Genomic DNA, 13,877 nt, shown 5'->3' on the forward strand with positions numbered 1-13,877 from the left:
CATGAAATTTTCCTCTGATATCTCCAATTTTCTTGAAGAGATCTCTAGTCTTTCCCCTTTTGTTTTCTTCTATTTCTTTGCATCGTTCATTGAAGAAGGCCTTCTTGTCTCTCCTTGCTATTCTGTGGAACTCTACATTCAGTTGGACACACCTTACATTTTCTCCCTTGTTTTTCTGCTTCTCTTCTTTCCTCAACTATTTTCAAAACCTCAGACAACCACTTTGCCTTTGCATTTCTTTTTCTTTGAGATGATTTTGGTCACTACCTTCTGTACAGTATTACAAACCTCTGTCCATAGTTCTTCAGGCACTCTGTCTACCAGATCTAATCCCTTGTATCTATTTGTCACCCCCACTGTATAGTCATAGGGGATTTGATTTAGGTTGTACCTGACTGGCCTAGTGGTGTTCCCTGCTTTCCTTAGTTTAAGCCTGATTTTTGCCATAAGGAGCTAATGATCTGAACCACAGTCAGCTCCAGATCTTATTTTTGCTGACTGTTTAGAGCTTCTCCATCTTTGGCTACAAAGAATGTAATCAGATTTCAGTATTGACCATTTGGTGATGTCCATGTGGGCAGTTGTCTCTGCCCTCCTTCATTTTGTACTCCAAGACCAAACTTGCCTATTACTCTGGGTATTTCTTGACTTCCTACTTTTGCATTGCCCTGTGATGAATAGGACTTTTTTTTACAATGTTAGTTCTAGGAAGTCTTATAGGTCTTCATAAAACTGATAAACTTCAGCTTCTTCAGTGTCGGTGATTAGGGCATGGACTTGGATTACTGTGATGTCAAATAGTTCGCCTTGGAAACAAACAGAGATCATTCTGCCATTTTTGAGGTTGCACCCAACTACTACGTTTTGGACTCTTTTGTTGATTATGAAGGTTACTCCATTTCTTCTTAGGAATTCTTCCCCCCATTAGTAGATATGATGGTCATCTGAATTAAATTTGCCAGTTCCTGTCCATTTTAGTTCACTGATTCCTAAGATGTCAGTGCTTACTCTTGCCATCTCCTACTTGACTACATCCAATTTACTTTCATTTCTCAGTTGAAAGGCTTTTGGCTTGTTCCACTTTTTACTATGATAAATAATGGTATGAATATTTGCATTCATGGTTTTGTGTAGAAGTATGGTTTCCATTCTTTTAAATATATTCCAAGTGATAAGTATATTTCCATCAGCAAATAATGGAGAGTTCCAGTTTCTCTATATCGCCATCAACACTTGTTACTATCTTTTTGGTTATAGCCTTCTGAGTGGGTATAAAGTGTTCTGACAAATGTTTTTTAACCTAAATATTAATTCAGGGATTCTCAAGGAACGTTATCATTAGAGTTAGGTCTTGAAGGAGTGAGAATGAACCAACCAGGTAAACAAGGAGGACTGAGACACCCAGCTGCCAGGCAGAGACTGTGTCATCTCTCTGCTGGCTCTGAACTATAAAATCTCATAAAGGGCCTGAAACTATGTTGATGAAACCTGCAGAAGACACAGCCCAAGGAGGAATATCAAATGATCTTGACTGCATCAAATAAGGGGTAGAAACTTCCAGCTAGATAAAATGCAATCAGGATAAATATCTGAACTTGAGTACATGGAGAGGGAAGGGAGACAAAGCTAAAGAAGCCCTGCAGGATTTTTGATAGTAAATTCAGAAGAATCTAGCAAGTATTATGGCTACCCACCACGTAGCTAGTGTCATTTGGATCCCAGAACAATGGAGGGGACAGATAGTTCCACTCCATGCTGCACTGGTCAAGTTAACTTGAGGGCCTGTATCCAGTGTGGGAGACTAGGCGCTGATCAACAAATCTAATTACCCCCTCAGAACACAGAGCTTGACAGCTGGCCAAGAATGACACATCCTATTAGTTAGCACCCATGACCTTCACAACTGTCCTGGGAGTGAAGTAATAATAATGGCTAACAGAGTGCTTATCATGTGCCCAACATGTTTTGTTCCAAGTTGCACTCCTAAAACGACAAAAGCCTTGTAATGACCCTGAGGTAGGTAACTTATTTGCATAGTTCAAATGAAGAAACAGGTGTAGAGGGTTAAGTAATTTGGCCAAGGTCACACAATTAGCAAGTAGTTGGATCAAGAGTCAAAGCTGAGCAAGCCAAAGAAACAGAGGCTTTATGGGAATCAGCACTAGTAGCTTCGGCAGGAAGGCCAAGTCTGGATCTTAATCTCTCCCCAGACTTGGGGAGCCCTAATCTGAGCATACACACTTCAGTTCTGGTGCTATGGGCCCCGCAAGGGGAGTGGCTTCATCACTGAAACAGCAGCCTTGTCTCAGTTTGAGCATGAAGGGCAAGAATGGGAACAAATTGCATGCTTGAAGCTGTTTACAAGAATTTGGGGCGGTTAGTTCTGGGGCACTTGTCTGGGACAAGAACCTATTTATGAATATTGTTTACTCTTTCTGCCCCTCTCCCCATCCTGGGGCCTATGTGGACCTCCTCTGCTTAGGTAGGTCTCCACTAAGATCCTGGTCTGCTCTTGGACCACATCCTGAAGTTCAGTTCAGTCGCTCAGTCGTGTCCAACTCTTTGCGACCCCATGAACCACAGCACGCCAGGCCTCCCTGTCCATCATCAACTCCCAGAGTCCACCCAAACCCATGTCCATTGAGTCAGTGATGCCATCTAACCATCTCATCCTCTGTCGTCCCCTTCTCCTCCTGCCTTCAATCTTTCCCAGCATCAGGGTCTTTTCAAATGAGTCAGCTTTTCGCATCAGGTGGCCAAAGTATTGGAGTTTCAGCTTCAACATCAGTCCCTCAAAGGAACACCCAGGACTGATCTCCTTTAGAATGGACTGGTTGGATCTCCTTGCAGTCCAAGGGACTCTCAAGAGTCTTCTCCAACACCACAGTTCAAATGCATCAATTCTTCGGTGCTCAGCTTTCTTTACAGTCCAACTCTCACATCCATACATGACCACTGGGAAAAAATAGCCCTGACTAGACGGACCTTTGTTGACAAAGTAATGTCTCTGCTTTTTAATATGTGGTCTAGGTTGGTCATAACTTTCCTTCCAAGGAGTAAGCATCTTTTAATTTCATGGCTGCAGTCACCATCTGCAGTGATTTTGGAGCCCCCCAAAATAAAGTCTGATACTGTTTCCACTGTTTCCTCATCTATTTGCCATTTGGATGCCATGATCTTCATTTTCTGAATGTTGAGCTTTAAGCCAACTTTTTCACTCTCCACTTTTACTTTCATCAAGAAGCTCTTTAGTTCTTCACTTTCTGCCATAAGGGTGGTGTCATCTGCATATCTGAGGTTATTGATATTTCTCCCAGCAGTCTTGATTCCAGCTTGTGCTTCTTTCAGCCCAGTGTTTCTCATGATGTACTCTGTATATAAGTTAAATAAGCAGGGTGACAATATACAGCCTTGACGTACTCTTTTTCCTAATTGGAACCAGTCGTTGTTCCATGTCCAGTTCTAACTGTTGCTTCCTGACCTGCATACAGGTTTCTCAAGAGACAGGTCAGGTGGTCTGGTATTCCCATCTCTTTCAGAATTTTCCACAGTTTACTGTGATCCACACAGTCAAAGGCTTTGGCATAGTCAATAAAGCAGAAATAGATGTTTTTCTGGAACTCTCTGCCTTTTTGATGATCCAGCAGATGTTGGCAATTTGATCTCTGGTTCCTCTGCCTTTTCTAAATCCAGCTTGAACATCGGGAAGTTCATGGTTCACGTATTGCTGAAGCCTGGCTTGGAGAATTTTAAGCATTACTTTGCTAGCATGTGAGATGAGTACGGTTGTGCGGTAGTTAGAGCATCCTTTGGCATTGCCTTTCTTTGGGATTGGAATGAAAACTGACCTTTTCCAGTCCTGTGGCCACTGCTGAGTTTTCCAAACCTGCTGGCATATTGAGTGCAGCACTTTTACAGCATCGTCCTATAGCATTTGAAATAGCTCAACTGGAATTCCATCACCTGCACTAGCTTTGTTTATAGTGATGCTTCCTAAGGCCCACTTGACTTCACATTCCAGGATGTCTGGCTCTAGATGAGTGATCACACCATCATGATTATCTGGGTTGTGAAGATCTTTTTTGTACAGTTCTTCTGTGTATTCTTGCCACCTCTTCTTAATATCTTCTGCTTCTGTTAGTTCCATACCATTTCTGTCCTTTATTGAGCTCATCTTTGCATGAAATGTTCCCTTGATATCTCTCATTTTCTTGAAGAGATCTCTAGTCTTTCCCATTCTATTGTTTTTCTCTATTTCTTTGCACTGATCACTGAAGAAGGCTTTCTTAGCTCTCTTTGCTATTCTTGGGAACTCTGCATTCAAATGGGTATATCTTTCCTTTTCTCCTTTGCTTTTCGCTTCTCTTCTTTTCACAGCTATTTGTAAGGCCTCCTGAAGAACTTATTCCAATGGGAAAGTTGTCTCTCTATCTAGTGTTATAATAGAGAAATGAAGTCTCCAAAAGGTGAAGTATCTTACTCAAATTCATATTGCTGTTAAATAATGAGGCTGAGATTTTGAACCTGCACTGTGACTCTGGATGCTTGCTTTTTCCCCTTTATCATTACAGGCTTCCCTTTCCCACCATGACAATAGAAAATGGGCAGAACATTCTCAGTGGAACAGAACTGGAGTGCCTATAGGTTATGATTCTTGAAGTTGGGTCATATTGGGAACCATCAAATGGACTAGAAATGCTCGAGCTAGAGAAAAGAAAACATCAGGGAACATTACTAATGTTTTTGGATTCCCAAAAGGCTATTGTGTAGAACAGAGATCAAACTTTTTCTGTCTGAACCTGAGGAGTTATATACAGACCAATAGGTGGAACTTTTAAGGAAATAAATTTTAGTTCAGGCTGTATATGAATTTTCTAAACAGCTGAAGGTCTCCAGAGCAGACATGGTGCCTGGGGATGTCTAGAGTCTCTTGGTCTTGGAAGTGTAAGATGGGCTGGACCATGAGAACTTTGAGGTTTTAAACAGAATAATCTGGGGTTCTAGGTTCCAAGTCCAGCCTCCCCCGGCCTTCTGGAAGCCTCTGAATACCACACTTACCCCCTGGCCTGCTCTCCCTATTTGTGTGTCCTTCCTCCATCTTCACACACCCTTTTTGCATTCTCTTTACATCATAATCCCTGTTTCTGTTTTGGCTTTTTAGACTAATTCATTGGTACTCTTTAAATAGCCACCAAATCTCATTGTATAGTCACCCACATATTTTGATCTCTGTTGATTCCAAGGTTGGGTGTCTCTAGTGGCTCAGCAGTAAAGAATCCACCTGCAATGCAGGAAATGCAAGTTTGATCCCTGGGTAGGGAAGATCCCCTGGAGAAGGGAATGGCAACCCACTCCAGTATTCTTGGCCTGGAGAATCCCAGGGACAGGGGAGCCTGGTGGGCTGCCGTCTATTGGGTCGCACAGAGTCGGACACAACTGAAGCGACTTAGCAGTAGCAGCCTGTCCAAAGCATCCTCCGACTTCTCCGCAAGACCCGGGGGAGAAGACCAGCATGTCCCGGGCCTATTGGGTGGGTGACTGCCTCCTCCAGGTCTTGCTTTTCCTCTGATGTTGGATAGAACTTCCTAGGCCAGAAAGTGGAGCCAAGGCCAGGTCCAGAGCCAGGGACTGTGCTGGGGGAACATCCTGGGAGAAAGGTTTACCTGTACTCAAGAGCTGAGGTCTAAGGCCTAACTGGCTAAAGGAGGGAGTGTCCTGGAGAACTGGCTGTCTGGGGCTGAGGAGGGAAGGCTCATTTGATGACATCTTCATTAGGATTTTCCTCTCGTCATACAGACTGTGCACCACACTCACACACATATATAACTATTGGAAAAACGATTTTAATACCCATGGCACATTGTCCTTGTGTGATATAAAATCCAATGACATGTGGCATTTGGAAAAGGTCACTTCTCCCATCAGGATTCATTAGCCTGTTTCAGCCTCTACGCCTGCAGGACGGGTCCCAGCTGCTTGTCCCCTGTAGCAGGGCCAGCTGGACAGGTGGAGCCCACAGGGACCCTCCTGAGAAAGCAAAAGGACTCTGCAGGGTGCTAGCCAGGGAATCCTCGCTTTGGCCACGCTCCTTCTCACACATGCCTGAGGAGTCAGAAGGGGTGGGATCCAGAGAAAATGAAGTCTCTAGCTGGGCAACCTTGGCTTGGGTCTGGAGTGCATGGGAAGGGGAAAGACAGACCCATGGTCTCAGTATTTTCTTAAGAGTATCATCCTCTGTGCAGAGGGAAGGAGGGTTGAAGGGCTCTGGAGAGAGAGCTGAGACTACAGAGCGGGGGAAGGATGTGGGGGAAGAGAGAGGCTTGGGAGACCACAGTAGGCAGGACCCAGAGCTCTCCTTAAGGACCCTGGATAGAACCTGGGGTCTCCTAGTATTTTATTCATTCCTCTTTGCCCAAGTAGGGGCCCAGGCCTGGCTTCTTACTCTGCACTTGCGTCTTTCTGGTCTGGTCTTGGATTTCATCTCCAGGTGTGAAGCAGCTGTCCCACTAGCCAGATCCACAGGAATGGGCACTGTGTGTTCAAGACCCTGGCACTGTTAGCGCCGGCATTGGTGTGGCCAAGGAAGAGCCAGCCAGCACCAGCGTCCATGCCTTCTCTGCTTCCAGTGTGTGGCCTGTGCTGATGCCGGGTCTGCATGAAACGCTCAGCACTCGCCTTGAGAGGTGATCCCCTCCCAGCTAAATGGGAGCGGCCTGATCCTGGGGCTCTTGGCTTGTTTGTTGGGAGTTACCAGTAGGTCACAGAGGAAGTCTAGTGTCAGAGTAGAAGAATGAGGACAGACAGAGGAAGAGAGATGACTCTGAAAACACTAAAATGGGGGGCTGCTGAGCTTGGATGAGAGGAACAGGAAAGAGATACTCCTGAGCAGAAGCCTGAGAAACCAGCATTCCAGCATAAGCCAAGGGCCCTGGACACTGAGCATGGGGTTGACCCACTTACACACTCTTGCACACCTTCTCATGAACCTGTTCTTTTTAAAATATTTATTTATCTCTTGATTTGGCTGCACCAGTTCTTAGTTTTCATTGCAGTGCACAGGCTTCTGTCTAGTTGCGATACTTGGGCTCCAAAGCTCAGGGGTTCTGTAGTTTGCAGCAAGCAGGCTTAGTTGCCCCAGCATGTGGGATCTTAGTTCCCTGACCAAGGCTCAAACCTGTGTCCCCTGCATTGGAAAGCAGATTCTCAACTACTGGAGCACCGGGGAAATCCTCTCATAAATCTATTCTTGCACTCCCGAGTTTAGAGGATGGGAAAAGGAGGGGCCTCCAGCAAGGAGACTAAGAAGGGGTGTCCAGTGAGGCAAGAAGAAAACAGGAGAGTGTGCTGTAAAGGAAGCCAAGGGATCTAAGTGATTAAGAAGGAGGGAGGATCTGCAGTGAAGTTGCTGCCAATAGAATCGATGAGGATTACTACTGAGACTTAAACGTCGGAACTGGCAAACCAGGCATCGTTGGCCATCCTGGCAAGAGCACTTTCGAGAGAGGACTGGAGGGAAGGAAGAGACAATGATGAATATTGACATCTCTTTTGAGGAGTTTTGCAACTAGGAGCAGATATATACATTCACAGGAAGATTCATTTATTCCTTTGAAACACATTTATTGAGGCCCTAATCTCTGCAAGGTTCTGTGTTAGGTGCTGTGCACCCAGAAGTAAGCAGCACAGCCCTTGACCTTGGTGGCCTCACACAGTGATCAGTGAATGAATGAGATGAAGCTTCTATTCTCCCACTGACGATTTAAGCTTCATTTCCCTAACTGTTCAGATAGAGATGCTAAACATCCCTGCCCTCTCTGCTTACCAAACTCAACATGTCCTAGATTTTCTAAACTGCCCCAGTTCCAAATGTTTTGACCTGTTGTCACACCAGGCACTCACACTGGACTCTAATTTTTGATTTAGAAAATGTGGTCATTATGGGGTTGTTGTGAGAAACAAAAGAATTAATCACATGAAAGTATCCATGACCTGCCAAGTGCTGCATCAGTACAAGGCATTATTCAAGCTGGCTTAGACTAGAGAGGCAGCTGAGTCACTCCCTTCTTTGTGCTTTCAGAGTAATGTATACATCCCTCCTCCCCAAGCACTGATTTCCCTTCATTTTTTGTGTGTTTTAAGGTGTGTGCCTCTCATGCCAAATTGTGTCTGACACAGGGTAACTTCTCCATGAGGATTTATTGGATTTCTGAATGAATGGATAAATGGTGAGAGACATAGACAAGTAAACAAATTATGACATAAGCAGAATAAAATGATAATTGCATAGTTAACACTTAACTGAGGACTAATGCTAATTTCTTCACATGCGGTATCTTTCATCCTTTCCAGTTACAGTAGGAGGTGATAATGATGAAAGTCACTCAGTCATGTCTGATTCTTTGTGACCCCATGGGCTGTAGCCTGCCAGCCTCCTCTGTCCATAGAATTCTCCAGGCAAGAATACTGGAGTGGGTAACCATTCCTTTTCTCCAGGGGATCTTCCAGACCCAGGGATCCAACGGGGGTCTCCTGCATTGCAGGCAGATTCTTTACCATCTGAGCCACAGGGAAGCCAATAAGAGGTAGAAGGTATTAATCGCTCTTATGATGAGGCTCAGAGAGGTTAAATGACTTGCCCAAGATGCAGAGGTCCTGAAGGCCTGGGAGCTCCAACTCAGTCCAGCCTGCTCCAAGCTTATAGAAAGTGTCCTTTGGCCCATGGATGGATGGTCCCTCCTTTGACCCACTCAATTTAGAGTCCAGACAGTTGGCCATGAACCCACCCACCACTGAAATCTTCCCTCCTTCACCAGGCCGGCCAGGCCAGGCTAGTCTAACCCTGAGCAGCCTCTAAGGCAGGGGCTGCCCAGAGCATTCCTCTTTTACGGCCCTTGTCAAATTCCAAAGCAAGTTGTAAATTCATTAACCTCGAAGGGATTAAGCTGTACAGCTTACTTAGCACCATAAACAAGATCATTGGGATGTTGATTTTCCTCTTTTATTGCTTCACTTGAGGAAACCCTAGCTGGCCCCAGCTCTGGAAATAGAAGTTGACTCCCCTGACAGGGGAAAGGGTGCTGGGCACATCCTAGCTGGCTGGCCCTTAGCAGTTGCTCATACTATCAGGACTGGGGCTTGGGGCTCAGGTGTAAGTCTCTCCGCTGGGGCACAGCCAGAAGTAGCCACTTCGAATCCAGCCCCCAAGCCTCTGGGGCTGGCACTAAGCCTCCTGGGGTAAAGCAGCGGAGAGAAGCTCAGACACCTACCTGCCCTCCTGGCCAACTGGCTCTAAGCAAAGATGGTTGTAAGGGGGCATTTCCCTTCTGGCTCCCCAGCCCCTGGTGCTCTCTGTAGCTCAGTTCTTCCCTAGTAAGGTTGCCATTGTCTGTTTAACCCTTCTCTCCCTCCAACAGATGAATAACCCTCATGGGCAGGAATTGCTCCCTCTCCTGGTGTTTGGGGTCCCATTTACTCATGTCCCCTCCAAGGCCTGGCTCCAGCAATGATCCTCTCTCTGTAGACTCATCTCTCTTCCAAACACTAAAAAGAAACACATGACAGTCATTATCTAGACCCTGTGCCACTCTTGCTCCTGCCTTCTGGTTCTGGAGTGGGTTGTCCACCCTGACACCCATCTATCCTATCTCCCTCCCTTTCACTCCTTAAGTCCCGGTAGCTTCACATCTGTCCCTGCTGCTCCCTGACCCTGCTCTTGCCAAGGTCCAGCAGCTACTCAAACTATCAAGTCCAATAGATGTATTGTCGTCAATCATTTGTACTCTTTTATTCAACAGATACTTACTGGGTTCCTGGATGTGGTGACAGTAAGCAGAACAGAACAGAACAGAGATCCCGAGAGGTTAAACTTAGCATAAGTACAGGCTGCCAGTCCACCTGGGTTCATACCTTGGCTCAGCCACTTAGTAAATTGTATGATCCTGGGCAGGTTCCTTAAGCTCTCTGCACCTGGCTTTCTGATCTCTAAAATGGATCGATCATTGTGAGGATGAAGTAAATCATGGAGGCTCATAGCCACTGTTCTGTCTACAGTCATGATAAATAACTTGCCCAATAGCACACAGCTGGCAAGTGGGTGGGCCAAGCTTTGGACCCAAATCTTCCTGATTCCAGAGCCTTCACAGTGGCATCATGCTCCCTCCCTATTTTCCCTGCCTTCCCCTCACCCCCTCCACCCTGGGCCATCTGGGGTTTGCACATGGTTGTTGCTGTTCATTCGCTAAGCAGTATCTGACTCTTTGCAACCCCTGAACTGCAGCATGCCAGGCTTCCCTGTCCTTCACTATCTCCCTGAGTTTGTTCAGACCCATGTCCATTGAGTCAGTGATGCCATCAAACCATCTCATCCTCTGCTGGCCTCTTCTGCTCTTGCCCTCAATCTTACCCAGCATCAGGGTCTTTTCCGATGAGTCAGCTCTTCACATCAGGTGGCCAAAGTACTGGAGCTTGCACATGGTGATTACCTGGAGAATCTTTGCTCAGTGTATTCATTGAATCAGTTTGCTCTGGGTTTAGGGAGGCTAGAGGATCAGAACAATAGTCATTTTATAGATAGAAATGAAGGGGAGGAAAGTAAGCCATTTTGAAGAGAAGATAATTATTTCCACTTACAGAGTATTTCATTTGAGGGGAGAGCAGATCCTCCACAAAGATACCTCCTTTGTGCAATTGACAATTCAAATGGAGTTTAGGATAGACATCTAATTGGAGGCACGCCTGGGAGGGGAAGTTGAAATCCTCAAGCGTGAGAAGATAGATTCTCCCAGAGCAAAGAGCACAGGAGTGAGCTTCAAGTCAGAGGAACTAGGAAGAGGTGACAAGGTCCTGGAGTCAGGTCTGCTGAAGAGGAGGGATGGATAGGGCGAGGACAGAGCAGGAGCCTTGAGGAAGAGCCAAGGATGCTGTGAGAAGGAGCCCACGAGGCCCCTTATTCCAAGGGGAAGATGAGAAGACAGAAAGAAATTAGGGAAAAAGGTCAAGGGAAGGCCTGGTCTTTTTTTTTTTTTTTTTAATTTTGGCTGCTCTGGGTCTTCCTTGCAGATGTGGGTTCTTTGTTGAGGGCACAGGCTTTCTCTAGTTGCAGTACAGTCTTCTCTCATTGCAGAGCACAGACTCTAGAGCGTGCAGGCTAAGCAGTTGTGCCAAGCGGGCTCTCTAGTTGTGGAGCATGGGTTCCACAGTTGGCCCATGGTGTGTAGGATCTTAGTTCCCCAACCAGGGATCAAACCTGCGTCCCCTGCATTGGAAGGCAGATTCTCAACCACTGGACCATTAAGGAAGTCCCTGGCTGGCTACTTTAAGAGAGAAGTTACACAAGAGTTTGAAAAGAGGAGAAAGATCTAGCTAGGGACAACACACAAGAGCCAAAGAGGCAGATGTGAGGGTGAAGTCCCTGCTGAAGACTGAGGGATGGCTCTCGAGGACAGGAGGCGCTGGGAGAAAAGGCAGAGACTCTGAGGCCTGCTAGATGGAAGGAGCCAAGTAGAGGCAAATGGCATTTGAGCTGAAGAGGAGTTGGGGGAGGGAGGATTCCTTGTACATGGACGTCTCAGTGACAGAGGCAATAATGATAATAAAAACAGTTCATGGACTAGCTAAACTTGAGAGGTACAAATTGAAATGCTCATCCCCTCCAATCTCTACCAACTACACCCTGTCAAATACCCTTTCTTGGATGGGTGGTTGAAACTTGAACAATATGGGCAAATTCTCCCACTATTTCCGAATTACTTCTGGTTTTAAAAAGTTTATGTAGTGTGACATCCCAATCTCATATCTGGGTTAAGGCATTCCTCTCCTGGTTTTTTATTCCCCCTTCTAATATCCTCTGGAATATTCCCTCTTCCTCTGAACCAGCCTCCAGCTCCTCTGATGGGAAAGAGGGAGAGGGGATGAGCTGGCCTCTTTGACCCCACCCCAGGCTGCTGCAGCCCAGCTCTCCCATGGAATCACTATTTCCCTAGCTAGCAGTTTGGGGCGTGAGGTTCTCTGTCCAGCTTGTAGGTACTCTTGTGGGTACAAATGCTCAGATCACATAACCTGCCTGAGCCTTAGTGTGCTTCGTCTCCTATAAAATGAGTAACACCAGCTCCGACCTTACGGGATCAACGTTAAGGATTAGACAAATGCTTGTAAAGCATCTTATGTACAGTGCTTGCTCCACAAAGGGAACTCGCGTTGCCGGATGCATGAGGCAGAGAGCTCTGGGACATGGGAGTGCACACGTGTCTCTGTCAAAATGTGTGTGTGTGTACCTGTGTGTGCAAAGGAGAGTTATGTGTGGGATGGGAATGGGGCACCCTTGTGAGTCAGCTATTGTGTGTGTCATTGCCTACAGCTGACCCTAGGGCTGTAAATCCTGCCTCTATTCCTGCTAAAGTGAACACTTTATAACCCAAGGTCAGGCCCATGAATCATAAGCGGGGCTGGCAGGAAGCAATCAGACTGGGCTGGGTGGGGCCAGGCCAGGGTGGGGAGCTGGGCTGGAGGAGTGCCCAGCAATAGGACCACTTGGAGAGGAGCCCTGGGCATAGCCTGCAATCCCAGGCCTCAATGAGCCTGGCTGATCTCAGCAGGGTTGCAATTTCCCTGGAGCCTCCGCTGCCAGGGGGCCCTTCTCTATTGATAGCAATGCTCACTCCCAGGATTGGCCTCTTCAGTGTCCTGGGCCCCACACTTCAGGCTAACCTGAAGCTGGAAGATGCAGGGCCCAAGCCCAGGGCTCCCAGCCTGGTGAATGTGGCGCGTCCGGCCCTTTGGGCCAGATGCTTTTATTTCTTCTTTTCCTTTCCAATCTGTCTTGGGGAAAGTGGCCCCAGTAAGGCAGCTCTTTCACTCTGAAACCTTTTTATGACTCCAGCCATAATTAACTGGAGTAATAAAATTTTTCAAATCCAAATAGATATAATTAACATTTAATGCCCCTGGTTGGTGCTGGTGGCTGGGCCCATTAAGAGTGCAGTATTGATTGAGAAGGTGAGCCAGCTGGGCCTGCTGCTGGGCCAGGGGGCAGAGGTGGCTGAAGCCTAGGGCTGCCTATGGGCCGGGCCCCAGCCCAGGTGTGAAGAGGGTGGCAGGTGGCATTCTCCATCCCTGCCTTGGGGACCAGGGTGTGAAGAGTAGAGGGGTTCCATGGAGTCACCTCTGCCACCCATCTCCCATGGCTCTCCCACCTTCAGACCCTGTGATCTCAGGCCTCCCTCGCCACCGTGCACTTCTCTATCAGCCCTCACACTGCCTTTCCTGTGCCTGAGGCTGCTTCCTCTCCCAGAATGCATCAGGCGAGGACAAAGCCATGTCTTCTCCCTGAAGAGTCCCCTGACTTCAGACATGCCTCTTCCCACCATTTCTCCTTTCTGACATCCTGCCGGGCTGCCTGCTTCAAGTTAACTCTAAACCCAGGAAAGAATCCTTTCCTGACTCTACAACATGACTTCCATATCCCTACCTCCAACCAAACCACACATTCCCCAAAGCTGGAGAGTGGAACCGTGAGAGGAGCATTCATTCAAATCGCAGCCCTTCCATTTCCCTGCTGTGTGACCGTGGACAAGTCATCAAGCTTCTCTGAGCCCCAGTGTGCTTATCTGTGAAATACAGATAACAAGAATATCCACCTCCTAAAGGTGTAGGTCTGTCAACCTTCATCTCACTTACATTTCCCCAGAGTCACTGATGGAGGATTGCTGTCTCCTCTTTTCTGACACAGGTTTAAGGAAGATATGTTAAAAACAACATCCACACTGGGAACTACAAAGAACAAGTTGATTCTAAGATCAGACCCCTCACTCAGGGGGCTTCTGGTCTGGTGGCAGTACAGTGCAGGGAAAAGGGGTGTCCACAGTCAGTTGGTTTAAGTT

General features: G+C 46.8%; 1 protein-coding gene and 1 long non-coding RNA gene across 5 annotated transcripts in view; one reads left to right on the plus strand and one right to left on the minus strand.

Annotated features, from left to right (window-relative positions):
- Positions 1 to 13,877, plus strand: part of RNF220 (ring finger protein 220) — a 263,034-nt gene that overhangs the window by 189,593 nt on the left and 59,564 nt on the right. The gene's annotated exons all lie outside the window — the stretch shown is intronic.
- On the minus strand, positions 8,178 to 10,538 carry LOC138440692 (uncharacterized). The gene is made up of 2 exons (XR_011257091.1): positions 10,403 to 10,538; positions 8,178 to 9,540 (listed from the first exon to the last, which is right to left on the minus strand). It is a non-coding gene; the product is annotated as an uncharacterized lncRNA (long non-coding RNA).

Source organism: Ovis canadensis, chromosome 1, assembly GCF_042477335.2.
Source record: "Ovis canadensis isolate MfBH-ARS-UI-01 breed Bighorn chromosome 1, ARS-UI_OviCan_v2, whole genome shotgun sequence".
NCBI lineage: Eukaryota > Metazoa > Chordata > Mammalia > Artiodactyla > Bovidae > Ovis > Ovis canadensis.